Source organism: Moschus berezovskii, chromosome 1 (genome assembly GCF_049115385.1).
Source record: "Moschus berezovskii isolate FMDL1 chromosome 1, NW_MosBer_1.0, whole genome shotgun sequence".
Taxonomy (NCBI): Eukaryota; Metazoa; Chordata; class Mammalia; order Artiodactyla; family Moschidae; genus Moschus; species Moschus berezovskii.
Window position 1 is genome coordinate 24,552,240 of NC_142460.1, and position 16,836 is coordinate 24,569,075.

Here is a 16,836-nt window from a genome sequence, read left to right on the forward strand (position 1 = left end):
ATCCTTCCCAGCATCAGAGTCTTTTCCAGTGAGTCAACTCGTCACATGAGGTGGCCAAAGTATTGGAGTTTCAGCTTCAGCATCAGTTCTTCCAATGAACACCCAGGATCGATCTCCTCTAGAATGGACTGTTTGGCTCTCCTCGCAGTCCAAGTAACTCTCAAGAGTCTTCTCCAGCACCACAGTTCAAAAGCATCAATTCTTCGGCGATCAGTTTTCTTCACAGTCCAACTCTCACATCTATACATGACCACAGGAAAAACCATAGCCTTGACTAGATGGACCTTGGTTGGCAAAGTAATGTCTCTGCTTTTTAATATGCTATCTAGGTTGGTCATAACTTTCCTTCCAAGGAGTAAGCGTCTTTTAATTTCATGGCTGCAATCAGTATCCGAAGTGATTTTGGAGCCCAAAAAAATAAAGTCTGACACTGTTTCCACTGTTTCCCCATCTATTTCCCATGAAGTGATGGGATTAGATGCCATGATCTTCGTTTTCTGAATGTTGAGCTTCAAGCCAACTTTTCACTCTCCTCTTTCACCCTCATCAAGAGGTCTTTCAGTTCCTCTTCACTTTCTTCTATAAGGGTGGTGTCATCTGCATATCTGAGATTATTGATATTTCTCCTGGCAATCTTGATTCCAGCTTGTGCTTCTTCCAGCCCAGCTTTCCTCATGATGTACTCCGCATAGAAGTTAAATAAACAGGGTGACAATATACAACCTTGACGTACTCCTTTTCCTATTTGGAACCAGTCTGTTGTTCCATGTCCAGTTCTAACTGTTGCTTCCTGACCTGCATACAGGTTTCTCAAGATGCAGGTCAGGTGGTCTGGTGTTCCCATCTCTTTCAGAATTTTCCACAGTTTATTGTGATCCACACAGTCAAAGGCTTTGGCATAGTCAATGAAGCAGAAATAGATGTTTTTCTGAAACTCTCTTGCTTTCTCCATGATCCAGCGGATGTTGGCGATTTGATCTCTGATTCCTCTGCCTTTTCGAAAACCTGCTTGAACATCTGGAAGTTCGTGGTTCACATATTGCTGAAGCCTGGCTTGGAGAATTTTGAGCATGACTTTACTAGCATGTGAGATGAGTGCAATTGTGCGGTAGTTTGAGCATTCTTTGGCATTCCCTTTCTTTGGGATTGGAATGAAGACTGACCTTTTCCAGTCCTGGGCCACTGCTGAGTTTTCCAAATTTTCTGGCATATTGAGTGTAGCACTTTCACAGCATCATCTTTCAGGATTTGAAATAGCTCAACTGGGATTCCATCACCTCCACTAGCTTTGTTCGTAGTGATGCTTTCTAAGGCCCACTTGACTTCACATTCCAAGATGTCTGGTTCCAGGTGAGTGATCACGCCATCGTGACTGTCTTGGTCGTGAAGATCTTTTTTGTACAGTTCTTCTGTGTATTCTTGCCACCTCTTCTTAATATCTTCTGCTTCTGTTAGGTCCATACCATTTCTGTCCTTTATCGAGCCCATCTTTGCATGAAATGTTCCCTTGCTATCTCTAATATCTTGAAAAGATCTCTTGTCTTTCCTATTCTGTTGTTTTCCTCTATTTCTTTGCGTTGATCACTGAGGAAGGCTTTCTTATCTCTCCTAGCTATTCTTTGGAACTCTGCATTCAGATGCTTATATCTTTCCTTTTCTCCTTTGCTTTTCGCTTCTCTTCTTTTCACAGCTATTTGTAAGGCCTCCTCAGACAGCCATTTTGTTTTTTTTGCATTTCTTTTCCATGGGGATGGTCTTGGTCCCTGTCTCCTGTACAATGTCATGAACCTCCATCCAGAGTTCATCAGGCACTCTATCTATCAGATCTAGTCCCTTAAATCTATTTCTTACTTCCACTGTATAATCATAAGGGATTTGATTGAGGTCATATCTGAATGGTCTAGTGGTTTTCCCTACTTTCTTCAATTTAAGTCTGAATTTGGCAATAAGGAGTTCATGATCTGAGCCACAGTCAGCTCCTGGTCTTGTTTTTGCTAACTGTATACAGCTTCTCCATCTTTGGCTGCAAAGAATATAATCAATCTGATTTCGGTGTTGACCATCTGGTGATGTCCATGTGTAGAGTCTTCTCTTGTGTTGTTGGAAGAGGGTGTTTGCTATGACCAGTGCATTCTCTTGACAAAACTCTATTAGCCTTTGCCCTCCTTCATTCCGTGCTCCAAGGCCAAATTTGCCTGTTACTCCAGGTGTTTCTTGACTTCCTACTTTTGCATTCCAGGCCCCTATAATGAAAAGGACATCTTTTTTGGGTGTTAGTTCTAAAAGGTCTTATAGGTCTTCATAGAACTGTTCAACTTTGGCTTCTTCAGCATTACTGGTTGGGGCATAGACTTGGATTACTGTAATATTGAATGGTTTGCCTTGGAAACGAACAGAAATCATTCTGTCGTTTTTAGGATTGCATCCAAGTACTACATTTCAGACTTTTTTGTTGACCAGGATGGCTACTCCATTTCTTCTAAGGGATTCCTGCCCACAGTAGTAGATATAATGGGCATCTGAGTTAAATTCACCCATTCCAGTCCATTTTAGTTCACTGATTCCTAGAATGTCGACATTCACTCTTGCCATCTCCTGTTTGACCACTTCCAATTTGCCTTGATTCATTGACCTAACATTCCAGGTTCCTATGCAATATTGCTCTTTACAGCATCGGACCTTGCTTCTATCACCAGTCACATCCACAACTGGGTATTTGTTTCGCTTTGGCTCCATCCCTTCATTCTTTCTGGAGTTATTTCTCCACTGATCTCCAGCAGATACTGGGCCCCTACCAACCTGGGGAATTCCTCATTCAGTATCCTACCATTTTGCCTTTGATACTGTTCATGGGGTTCTCAAGGCAAGTATACTGAAGTGGTCTGCCATTCCCTTCTCCAGTGGACCACATTCTGTCAGACCTCTCCACCATGACCCGTCTGTCTTGGGTGGTCCCACACAGCATGGCTTACTTTCACTGAGTTAGACAGGGCTGTGGTCCATATGATCCGATCACCTAGGTTTTTGTGATTATGATTTCACTGTGTCTGCCCTCTAATGCCCCCTCCCAATACCTACCGTATTATTTGAGTTTCTCTTACCATGGTCGTGGAATATCTCTTCACAGCTGCTCCAGCAGAGCGCAGCCGCTGCACCTTACCTTGGACGAGGGGTATCTCCTCAAGGCCGCCCCTCCTGACCTTGAACGTGGAGTAGCTTCTCTCGGCCCTCCTGTGCCCACACAACCACCGCCTCTTGGATGTGGGATAGCTCCTCTGGGCCACCGCCCTGACCTTGGGCGTGGGGTAGCTCCTCTCGGCCACGCTTCTGCGCCTGGTCGGTTGTGTGGAGCCGGCGTCTCTGGCGTCTACGCTGCCGGAGCCGGCGTCTCTTAAATACGGTTTTCTTATTCCCTCTGTTGGTACTTGACACCTTTTTCTTCCTTTTAAACACTTCAGCTGATTGAATGGCCAAAAAGAGGAGGCTAAAAGAGGAGCCTTTCAGTGGGTTGCCCTTCCTCAGAACTTCAGTATCAGAAGTCCAGACTTCTCAGTTCCTCCATAGTTTATGGCTGTCCATCATCAATGCAGCTCCAGGTTTCAACAGGCTGTCCAGCAGCAAGGGCAGAGAATGTACCAACCCCAGGGCAAATATATCAGGGGTGGGATTTGGTATATGTTAATAATCCGCAGGCCCAGTGCAAAGTGAAAATGCAGACTCATTGCCCAAAAATGACTGAGTTATTAAAGAAGGCAGTAATAGAGCATGAATCCAAGTACAGGGGTCTTCTAAACATGGGACCTGTGCAACTGCACAATCTAAAACCTTTGAAGGCAGCCCTGGTTGAGGTCAAGCTTTCAAAAGCACGGAGGTCAAGGAACAGCACATTGCTCTATACGTTGACATTCAGTAGAGGTCTGGCTACTTTAACTTCTGCTTCAACTGTGATACTTTATTAGATCAAAAGTGTGTCCAGAATGTATAAAGTTTTCTTTTCCTAACAGAGCTTGAGTTGCTCACAATGTCGGATAATAGCTTGTGTGCTTGAGTGCTAAGTCGCATCAGTCATGTCCGACCCTCTGTGACCCCATGGACTGTAGCCCGCCAGGCTCCTCTGTCTACAGGCAGGAATATTGGAGTGGGTAGCCATTGCCTTCTCCAGGAGATCTTCCCAACCCAGAGAGCAAACCCATGTCTCTTATGTCTCCTGCATTGGCAGGTGGATTCTTTACCACTAGCACCACCTGGAAAGCCCAGATAATATCTTAAAGTTGTATCAATATATTTTGTAAAAGAGAAACTGACTGCCTATTCAGTAACCAAAGAAAACAAAATTAGTTGACAAACCAAGAAACCACTGGGCATGAGGAAACTATAATTCACTGAAGAAGAGAGCTGGAGGGGAAAGCAAGGGGGAGATGAATGTCATGCTGGTAGAGTTTATATTCAGAAATATGTAAATCCAAGAAGTAGCAGAAAATGTGGCACCCTTATTTTTGCATGCATCATCTAGTATAGAGTCTGGCTATATATAGCTTAACAAGCTAGACTGAAAAAATGAGTGATTTTTCAGATGAAAATAAAAAAGACAAGGCTTGGAAAAGTATGTTGCTTTGATATTATTTCAAGCTGAAGGAAAGCAATCCAAAGTGCCTTCCTTTATTATGGAATTCCCTACCAGGTGCATGGATGCCCCTGGAATATGTTACAAATTTACTGCAACACTGACCCCACTCTGTCCTCCATTTTTTTGCCCTGGTGTGTTCTGTACACATTTTTATCATTTGCTAAGTGAGCTATAGTGGGCAAAGAGGTTGAAAAGTACTGGCTATGATTTGTAGAGATATAAAGGAATCCATGTGGGACAATCTGGTTGCAACCTAAGTTTGATGAAGTAGTGTGGGCTCTGTATAGGGTGTGATGAAGAGATGGAAGGAAACTTCATGACTCTACCTTGGCAAAGGACAGGTGGCTATCTATCAAAAAGAAGTGCCTGCATAGTTCCAATGGACAAGAAGGAAGACTTGAGAATACCAAAGGTGATGCTATTAATAATTACCCAATACAGGTGAAGAAAGACCAGCTCTTTCATATGAACATTTGCCAGGGCTCATTTTGAGATATTTCCAGGATATACTGCCCCAACCTGAAATGAGTTAAAACCCAGAAGGATCAGGACCCATTGTGTCCTGTGAATTTTTATTTTGCCAGTTCTCATGCTTACAGAATGCTCAAAAGCAGAACTCAGACTGACACAGAGCGAACAAGCATCCTATTTCTACTTCTTTGTCTTAATATAGCTAATGCAAAAAAGAGATTTTTGTAACAAATTATAAAGCATTGGTTTTCCAGGCTTCCTAGTGAGGAATTTAACTATTAATAAAAGATACTTTATTTGTATTACATCTTTACCAGCCTCCTCTTTCTCAACATCATTACCATTATCATCATTAACAGTGTTTGTTCACTTCTCCTGCACTCACTCCTGAATGAAGAAATACAAATTTAAACAAAAGAGCAAGAAATACAATCACTGGCCTCTAGGAAATTTAAATCTAAGGCATAAACTTTGACAGAAGAATATATGAAATATATTGAGGCATGATTCGCATAAACTAAAAAAAAATTCTTCAATATAATATTTATAATACATGTAATTAACTATACACTGGGAAGTGAATGGGCCCACCTACTGTGCAATCCGCTTCTGCTTAATTTGTTTGTGGCTCTCTGTACACGTTTAGTGCTTGAACCTTTTAAGGATCTCTTCCTTGGGTTTCAAATATGAGAATTTACAACCTGGTTTAAAGCAGTGCCCTTTTTATAATAAGGAAAATTTTATGCCTGCAATTAGCTTTTACTCAAAAAAAAAAAGGAAGAAAAACGACAAGTAGTTAATTGTATTCCTCTCCTAAAAGACAAGAAAGATTAAGCTTCGCCCTTGATTACATGGAAGAGTGTGTCCTTGTAGCCTGAAACATTTCACCATTGACTTTTGACTTTGTTTGAAATAAAATGTAAAAAATTATATATTGATACAACAGCTTATTATGAAATTATAAATAAGCTCCCTGATATCTCCAAGAGAGATTCATTCGTAAGAGTGATAATGTTTTTAGATATTTTCAAAAACTAGTTTTAATAAAAAAAAAATTTGTAATTTAAAGATGGAAGGGCAACAAACACTTAATCTATGACTTGAGGTCTTTTTAGTAATAAACAAAATTGAATGAGATTGATTTTCTTACTTTATGGACCAAGACATATATTTTTATTAAAAAAAAAAATCTAGGGTGTTTTTGTTGTTGTTCAATCATCAAGTCATGTCTGACTCTGTGTAGCATGCCAGGCCTCCCTGTCCCTCACCATCTCCCGGAGTTTGTCCAGGTTCATGTCCATTGAATTGGTGATGCCATCCAACCACCTCATCCTCTGTTGCCCTCTTCTCCTTTTGCCTTCAATCTTTCCTAGCATCAGGGTCTTTTCCAATGAGTCAGCTAGTCACATCAGGTGGCCAAAGTATTGGAGCTTCAGTCCTTCCAATGACTATTCAATATCTTTTAGGATTGACTGATTTTATTTCCTTGAAGTCCAAGGCACTCTTAAGAATCTTCTCCAGCACCACAATGCAAAAGCATCAGTTCGTTGGTGCTGTCTTCTTTATGGGATATTCCCATTTAGAAAGAGTCAGTGGAGTAAAAGAAATATTCCAGTGACAAGAAACAAGTCTTCCAAAATGAGATTTTTAAACCACAATATGCCATGGCACTTTTAGAATAGGTGAGTCTCAACTAACCCAAGTAGTTATATTCAAAATATTTGACAACTGAGAGGCTTGGCATCAACTAATAAGCACGTCCCAGAGCCGAAGCAGGAGGCTATCTGTTCAAGTGTTTAACTTGCTGAAACTCTAAGGAGTGGAAGTAGCCTCACAGGAAGGATTTAGGGGGCTGGATTAGTGATGGAGTGCCCACGGGCTTAAGACAGAAGTTATTTACCAACTAGTACAGAAGTATTTTTATATTTTAACTACTGGTACAGCCAGAAAGTGCTCCATGGTTGATTCCCCTTAGTGTGATTCTCCGCAGGGGAATATCATTTACTCCTCAGTGAGGTCTAGCCCCCTACTGACTTGGGTAGTGTAGGGGACCAGATCAGCTTTTTCACAACCATGTAGCTTCAGGTGTATGAATACTTTTCCCATGAATCCAATTATTGGAGTCCATTTGTTTCAGTGCAGTTCAGTTCAGTCACTCAGTCGTGTCCAACTCTTTGCGACCCCATGGACAGCAGCACACCAGGCTTCCCTGTCCACCACAAACTCCCAGAGCTTGCTCAAACACATGTGCATTGAGTCGGTGATGCCATCCAACCATCTCATCCTCTGTCAGCCCCTTCTTCTCCTTCCTTCAATCTTTCCCAGCATCAAGATCTTTTCTAAGGAGTCAATTCTTCGCATTGGGTGGCCAGAATATTGGAGTTTCAGCTTCAGCATCAATCCTTCCAATGAATATTCAGGACTGATTTCCTTTAGGATGGACTGGTTTGATCTCCTTGCAGTCCAAGGGACTCTCAAGAGTCTTCTTCAACACCACAGTTCAAAAACATCAATTCTTTGGTGCTCAGCTTTCTTTACGGTCCAACTCTCACATCCATACATGACTACTGGAAAAACCACAGCTTTCACTAGCTGGACCTTTGTTGGCAAAGTAATGTCTCTGCTTTTTAGTATGGTGTCCAGGTTGATCATAGCTTTTCTTCCAAGGAACGTGTCTTTTAATTTTATGACTGCAGTCACCATATGTGGTGACTTTGGAGCCCCCCAAAATAAAGCCTCTCACTGTTTCCATTATTTCCCCATCTATTTGCCATGAAGTGATGGGACCAGATGCCATGATCTTAGTTTTCTGAATGTTGAGCTTTAAGCCAACTTTTTCACTCTCCTCTTTCACTTTCATCAACAGGCTCTTTAATTCTACTTTGTTTTCCGCCATAAGGGTGGTGTCATCTGCATATCTGAGATTATTGATATTTCTCCCAGAAATCTTGATGTCAGCTTGTGCTTCATTCAGCCTGACATTTCACATGATGTATTCTGCATATAAGTTAAATAAACAGGGTGACTATACAACCTTGACATAATCCTTTCCCAATATGGAACCAGTCTGTTGTTCCATGTCTGGTTCTAACTGTGGCTTCCTGACCTGCATACAGATTTCTCAGGAGGCAAATAAGGTGGTCTCATATTCCCATCTCTTTAAGAATTCTCCAGTTTGTTTTGATCCACACAATCAAAGGCTTCAGCATAGACAATAAAGCAGAAGCAGATGTTTTTCTGGAACTCTCTTGCTCTCTCAGTGATTCAATGGATGTTGGCAATTTGATCTCTGGTGCCTCTGCCTTTTCTAAATCCTGCTTGAACATCTGGAAGTTTATGGTTCATGAACTGTTGAAGCCTTGCTTGGAGAATTTTGAGCATTACTTTGCTAGTGTGTGAGATGAGTGCAATTGTGCAGTAGTTTGAGCATTCTTTGGCACTGCCTTTCTTAGGGATTGAAATGAAAACTGCCCTTTTCCAGCCCTGTAGCCACTGTTGAGTTTTCCAAATTTGCTGGCATATTGAGTGCAGCACTTTCACAGCATCATCTTTTAAGATTTGAAATAGCTCAACTGGAATTCCATCACCTCCACTAGCTTTGTTCGTAGTGATGCTTCCTAAGGTCCACTTGACTTCACATTCCAGGATGTCTGGCTCTAGGTGGGTGATCACACCATTGTGATTATCTAGGTCATGATCTTTTTTGTATAGTTCTTCCGTGTATTCTTGTCATCTCTTCTTAATATCTTCTGCTTCTCAATATCTTCTGCCTCATTTGTTAAAAAAAAAATCAAGGCTGAAAAATAATACTTCTCTAACCAGCATGACTTCTGCTCCAACCAAGACCATATTTGGTCTAAAATACAAGAGTATCACCCTGCTGATCCTCAGCAAAAGTCACACACCATTAAATGAAAATAGGAGTAAGATAATTAGTCACTCAATAGACTTATTTTCCCCTATAGAGCTTATATTTTCATTTCCTACACTCTGCTAGTTATTGAGATCCTTATATTTGTGACAAGAAAGAGTCCCTCTTCTACCAAATATTTGTATGAAATCCTCTGGGAGAAAACTGAATGAGTAACTCTTTCAGGGGAATAAGACAGTATGAGCTTTGCTTTTTATACACACTCCACAGAAATTATTTTAATTCAAATTTTTAAAAATTGGCATTTTTAATATTTAAATACCTTACTAGAATAAACCTCAAATGATTAAAATCCATTGGCATGATTGTGTGCATATTTTGATGGTTACACATGGAAACATGTTAATAAAATATCAGAACATATTATAATATGAAACCATATTTAATTAAATTTTTCTAATGCATCCATATTCATTAAATCAACTTTAATGATTTGGTATAAGTAATTCCCTCCTGACCCACCCTACTTCCTAATTTAGAATGCTTATTAAAAAGAAAATAACTCTGTTTTCTGTTTCATGCTGGAATAAAGTGGTAATAATTGTTCAGTTTTGCATTAACCACTACCTAGGAGTTAGGCATACAAGTATTTTGCCTTTATGAATTTCTCATGAAAGCATTTTGAGATGATTGTTTCAAAGACGATGTTTAAAGAAACCTTGAACAAATATTGAAATAAAATATTTCAGTTAGTTGTTTTTAATGAGACAAGTTAAGACAAAAGGCAGTGATGAGGGTGCTAATCTGTGTGCACAACTAAGGAACTAGATACATTGGAGTCACGTGTTCTAAAAAAGCCTGCTGTAAGTTACGGGCATGTGTGTGTTTGTCCAAGAAATGGACATGTTTCTCTGCTGGCCAGGTCTCTGTGGTCAGCTGCCTGCCTAGCCTCAGTGATGACTACAGGTGCATGCTTTGTATTGTTGTTGTTTAGTCGCTAAGTCACGTCCAACTCTTCTGTGACCCCATAGACTGTAGCCCACCAGGCTCCTCTGTCCATGGGATTTCCAAGGCAAGAATACTAGAGTGGGTCACCATTTCCTTCTCCAATGGATCTTCCCAACCCAGGGAGTGAAACTGCATCTCCTGCATTGACAGGCAGATTCTTTATCACTGAGCCACCAGAGGAGTCTCTGTTTTGTATAAAGTATACATAAATATTACTAGTCATTTGTCCCAGTAACAGAAGTGCAGACGAGCGTCATGGTTAGAGCCATAAGCAACCCTGGTGACCTTTCCCTTCATCACACTGCTGTTGGAAATGTTACATGAGGAAGAGAGCAGAGTCTCATCCCCAGATGTGGACACTAACTGAGAAGGAGATCTGGACATTTATTACATTCAGGGCATTTAGTAAGTACTCTAGCTGAAGTTTTGGTTGACCAGCATGTTTTCAATTCAGGACACAGACTCAGCTTTATCTTTGGAGCATAAACTTTAGAAGATGAGTTATCTAATCATTCTAGATAAGTCACTAAGCAGTATTTGCATCAAGCAGAATAAGAAGGACTATGTATTAACTCATAGAAGTGTTCTCCCTGCGTCCAAACAGTCAGAGAAGGACTATGGAACTTATGGGAATTTATCTGGATTGTAAGGTGCAGAAGGTAAAGAATATACCTACAATACAGGAGACTCGGTTTCAATCTCTGGGTCGGGAAGATCAGCTGGAGAAGGAAATGGCAACCCACTCCAGTTTTCTTGACTGGAGAATTCCATGAGCCAGGAATCCTGGAGAGCAACAGCCCATGGGGTCACAAAAGAGTCAAACACAATTGAGCAATTGACAATTTCTATTTCTTCTGGATTGCAAAAGATATGTAGGGTAAACTGTTACAGAAAGAAAATCTACTCAGGTCTTAGCCATTCACCTATCCATTCAAATTAACTCAAATATTCGCTGAGCGCTTTATTAGTTTCCTAGGGCTGCTATGACAAAGTACCACAACTGAGTGACTGGAATAATAGAACTGTGCTATCTCAACGTCCTGGAGGCTAGCAGGAGGCTAGCAGCCTCAACCAGAATGCAGGGAAGGTTGGTTCTTTCTAAGCATGCTGAGAGGGGCTCATTCCACGTCTCTCTCCTAGCTTCTCAGTTGCTCTTCATCTTGCCCATGGTCCTCTTCCTGTGTCTTCACATCATCTTTCCTTTTACGTGTCTTTGTCTGTGTCAAGTTCCTCTTTCTATAAGAACAGAAGTTCTATCCCATTAGGCCCCACTGTAATGACTTTCTTTTGGCTTGATTACCTCTGTAAAGACCCTTCTTTCCCAGTACAGTCACTTTTTGAGGTACTCAGTTCAGTTCAGTCGCTCAGTCATGTCCGACTCTCTGCGACCCCATGAATCACAGCACGCCAGGCCTCCCTGTCCATCACCAACTCCCGGAGTTCACTCAAACTCATCTCCATCGAGTCGGTGATGCCATCCAGCCATCTCATTCTCTGTCGTCCCCTTCTCCTCCTGCCCCCAATCCCTCCCAGCATCAGAGTCTTTTCCAGTGAGTCAACTCGTCACATGAGGTAGCCAAAGTATTGGAGTTTCAGCTTTAGCATCAGTCCTTCCAATGAACACCCAGGATTTTGAGGTACTAGGGGTTAGGATTTCAACATGTCATTTGTTGGAGACACAATTACACTTATAATAAACACCTACTGAAGACACTCCAGTACTCTTGCCTAGAAAATCCCATGGATGGAGGAGCCTGGTAGGCTGCAGTCCCTGGGGTCACTAAGGGTCAGACACGACTGAGCGACTTCACTTTCCCTTTTCACTTTCACACATTGGAGAAGGAAATGGCAACCCACTCCAGTGTTCTTGCCTGGAGAATCCCAGGGAAGGGGGAGCCTGGTGGGCTTCCGTCTATGGGGTCACACAGAGTCGGACACGACTGAAGTGACTTAGCAGCAGCAGCAGCCACCAGGTGCTATGTGAGGCATTCACAAATAGTTAAGGCACAGTTGTTGCCATCACTGTGTTTCATAATCTAGCAGACGTAATAATCATTGAGATAAAAAATGTTTAATAGAACAGTAGTGGATTGATATCTCTAAATGCTTTGAAGCAGTTTCCCATAATCCTACAACAACTCGATGAAGTAAGCATGGCTTTCTACAACATTTAGGAACAACTTCAAAGAAAGATTATATTGACTTGAGCTTGAATAATTGATTAGGAATTCTGCAGTCAAAGGAGAAGGAACATCAGGAAAATGGTGTGAACAAATTCACAAAGGTGAAGCCTGAAAGGGTGTGTATAAGGAACAGAGAGTAATCTAATATGTATGGGTTTTAGGGGATGAAAATAGTCAACCAGACAATTCTTCCATAAGCCATACATCTCTCACTCCCTCTCTGGGTTTCCCTGATCTGCAGCATGAAATTCAAGAGGCATTGCCGAGGACTCATGCTTATGTATCTTAGGAATAGAGGGATGTCAGTGTGTGTGTGTGTGTGTGTGTGTGTGCGCTCAGTCACTCAGTTGCATCTGATTCTTTGTGACCCCATGGACTGCAGCCTCCCAGGCTCCTCTGTCCATGGGATTTCAGAGACAAAAATACTGCCATTTCCTCCTCCAGGGGATCTTCCCAACCCAGGGATTAAACCTGTATCTCTTGTGTCTCCTGCATTGGCAGCTGGATTCTTTATCACTGTGCCACCTGCAAAGCCCTCCAGGGATGTCAAGATCCTTTGACATTTTTAACTCATGGGGATAGCAACCCATAAATTATGCTTTCCCCTTTCATTTCCTGGAAGGACAGTTCTAAAACACCATTCACAGGGCTTTGAGAAGTTCCAAAGGAGTCAAACTCCAGTTAACTAACCACAGTGATGATCAACTCAATAATACATCCTATCGTCTGTCCCTTCTTCCTACTTCACTGTCTCGTCCTAGGCTGCTGCTTTCCAAAAATCACAATCCTAAGCAAACCGTGTGCATGCAAGCCTTGACTTTATGCATCACTTTCAAAAGTACCCAGTATAAGATATTTGGTTTTGGACGTTATTTTTCCAATTCCGGAGATGTAAATAACTGATTTATAAATCACATTTCCAAAGTCACACCCTTTCAGGCAAACCCAGAATTAGCATCTAAGTCTCTGGGCTTCCTGAAGATCTTCCCTACAAAAGAGCTCATCCAACCTAAGAACTCTCGTTTACCACATTTCCAGCATAAGCCCTTGATAGTACTTTGCATGCAGGAAAGCAGTTCTGATCCTTTCTATACCCGAACTTATGCCTCAGAGAAGGGGTGGCTGAGTCCAGCTGCCAACACCACAGAACGATTTTCTCTAAGAGGAGCTTAAGAATAATTTTATCTAAAGTGAAACTGAAACAGCAAGTTATGGAAATAAAATGCAAATATTCTGTCTCTTAGGTTTTTCCCACTATACAAAAAACAAGAATTTCAACTGAGGAGAAATTAACTAGAACCAAAAGGAAAGGGAAGAAGAGTAGAGACATCTGACTCAAAGACAGGCCTGCTTGATTGCCTCCGCCACCATCCAATTAAAAGTTTAAGCATGGGAGCCTTTGGAGACCTTGAAAATTGTGTCTGATTATGCTAAAGATATTTCTACTTTAGAAAAATAAATATTTTAATGAGGTGTATCCTCCCACAAAGTCCAGAGCCCTGTATTTTAAAAGATTATAATTTATAGAAGATTTTTGTTTTGAAATTCTTTTATTTTTGCACCTGCCTTCTGAACAACTTCTTTTTCTGCAAAGGTCACCCCAAATTCCATAATGCAGGGAGGCTTCATTTCTCTTAATGGTACTTAAAGCTATACGTGTGAATGAATTGCCATCTAGATTAATTATAGAAGATGTTCAAAAAAATTCCATCATCATTGTGTATTTCATCAAAATGTTGTATTATATAGATAATAATACCTTTTGACTATAGTTGACATCCATAGACATCTTGGAAATAATTAGAAGAAGACCTAAGATTACAGAATGTTTTTTAAAAAGTAGTGTCCTATATTTGTATCTATTTCCCATGATTTTATGATTCATTAATACTCAAAGGTTTGGTGACTTTAATACACTGTGTAATTCTCTAATGCTCTTCCTGTTGTTTCCATGGGCTGAATTCTATCCCTCCTATGGATAGGGTATATGCAAATATCACTCAGCCCCATGAAGAAAGCTGCTGCCCACCTTAACATGTTCTATAACTGCCATGGAATGTGCTGTGGAAAGGCTGACTCTGCAAAGTATACTCCTAATTTACTGTTAAGCTAGTTAAGTCCTCAGAAGTCTTTGGGAAACAATGCAGTAATACAGTCTTTCACGCATTGGGGGAGCTTATTTCATTAAGAGAGACAGAGGGAAGAAACTTTGAAGATAAATCTCTGCGCTGTAGCCTCAGGAGGATTTAGAAGGGGGAAGCTCTTTTCAAAGCACATACTCCCTTGGGGATAAAATAAACTTTATCCCCCCTCCTATACAGATAAGTTTTCAGAGGAGTCCCTGTGACGAGGCATACCCTACCACGCTTGTGGACAGTCATCTTGTTGTGTGAGACAGTATTTAGAAGCGGGCAGCCACTGACTGCACCAGTGCTAGCATGTGCTCCCCAGTCCTTGATGAACTGTGACAGCAGACGGAGAGCAGCGTCGGATTCGCGATCTCCAAAGGAGATTTAACTCCGGGACCAGGGGCCAGACTTGACCACTCAAGAGCTTTTGCATAGCAAAGTTTTACTAAATTGAAAAGGTGCAGAGAAAGCTTCTGATATAGACATCAGAAGAGGAATGGAGAATGCCCCCCTCGCTAGTCTAAGCAAGGGTGTTAGTTACTTTTCAAAGTAGTTATTACAATAAATCAAAAGAATGTCTCAAGGTTGTAAAGATCTTACTAGGTCCACTCCCATAATTTACATTTTAAGATAACAGGACTGATTAGCCAGGAAGGTTTTCAGGAAGGAAAAACTGTCCTCAAGCAGGATACATTCCTGTTATATAAGCCTTAGTACAGAGGTTAAACTGAGTTGTTTGTTGTGTAATCATCAGTTCTAGACCTAAAAAAAAAAAAAAAAAGGTTCCATGTGATTAAGACTAAGGATGTAGAGGGAAAAAAAGATGTTTGTCCTTTCCTCCTCCTTGAGAATTCCAGACCCCTATCTCCTCCTCCACTGAAGGGGGGCGGGAGGAGAAGAGGACGACAGAGAACGAGATGGCTGGATGGCATCACCGACTCGATGGACATGAGTTTGAGTGAACTCCGGGAGTTGGTGATGGACAGGGAGGCCTGGCGTGCTGTGATTCATGGGGTCGCAAAGAGTCAGACACGACTGAGCGACTGAACTGAATCGAACTGAATCTCCTCCTCAGAGACCCTGGACTTCTTATGAACCTTACTAGGAATTTACTCTCTCAACTGTTCATTCTGTTTTGTCAATAAAGTATAAGTATAAAATATGATGATTTTAAAAGCTCTGCATGCCTCTCAACAAGGTCTGATCTAATTTCTGGCTTCAAGAGATGAGGGTCAGACCTCTATGCTATGGTTTTTCAACCTCAGCACTATTGATGTTTAGGGTTCCGTCCCTAAACATCAGTCGTGTCCGACTCTTTGCGACCCCGTGGACTGTAGCCTACCAGGCTTCTCCGTCCATGGGATTCTCCAGGCAAGAATACCGGAGTGGGTTACCGTTTCCTTCTCCAGGGGATCTTCCCGACCCAGGGATCAAACCCGGGTCTCCCGCATTGGAGGCAGATGCTTTAACCTCTGAGCCACCAGGGAAGCCTTGATGTTTAGGGTTGGTTTATCCCTAATGATGACTGTCTTGTGCATTGCAGGGTGTTGAAGAACATCCCCATCCCTTCCCACTACACACCAGTAGCACCGACCCATTTGTAATCATCAAAACCATTTCCAGACACTCCCAGATATCTCCTGGGATGGAGGGGGAGGGGAATGTGGGGGGGGGAGAATCATCCTTGATTAAAAACCCATATTTATGTGAGCAGGGCTTCCCTCGTGGCTCAGACAGTAAAGAATCAGTCTACAGTGCAGGAGACTCGGGTTCAGCAAGATCCTCTGGAGAAGGAAATGGCAACCCATTCCAGTATACTTGCCAGTCAATCCCATGGACAGAGCAGCCTGGCGGGCTAAGGTCCATGGGGTCCCCAAGAGTCAGACATGACTGAGCAACTAACACACACACTTTTATGTTAGCAATATCTTTCTTGAAAGGATTTTAAGTCATGGGTCTGGACATAAGATATGTTATGAGAAAACTGAGTTCTCTGAGAATAATTTTCTATCCAGACCAGACCAGTAATAAAGAAATACTGACAGGAAATAGAGAAGCACTGCTTCTGGTTCAAACACACATATACGAATCTAATGTTTTTACTCATGATAGTTCTGATACCAAATGTATGGGGGCTTTTTGTTTTTTTCCCCACACAAATCTAGTCTCTCTGGGGCTTCCTAAGTGACTCAGCAGTAAAAACTCCACCTGAAATGCAGGAGATTTGCAAGAGACATGGTTTTGATCCCTGGGTTGGGAAGGTCTCTGGAGAAGAAAATGGCGACTCACTCCAGTATTCTTGCCTGGAGAATCCCATGGACAGAGGAGCCTGGCGGGCTACAGTCCATGTGATCGCAAAGAGTAGGACATGACTGAGTCACTAAATAACAACAACCTAGTCTCTAAGCCTCTGGACACTACCTGAGCATCCTACAGTTCTATTCTAACACTAACTAGAGTAAATGCAGATTCTATACTTTATGAGCTCAGTCCTATTTTATTTTATTTATTTATTTATTTTTGGTTACACCATCTGTGGGATCTTAG

At 41.6% G+C, this 16,836-nt stretch overlaps 1 protein-coding gene across 6 annotated transcripts in view; it reads left to right on the forward strand.

Annotated features, from left to right (window-relative positions):
• GRIK1 (glutamate ionotropic receptor kainate type subunit 1) overlaps positions 1-16,836 on the forward strand; it is a 460,642-nt gene that overhangs the window by 205,606 nt on the left and 238,200 nt on the right. The gene's annotated exons all lie outside the window — the stretch shown is intronic.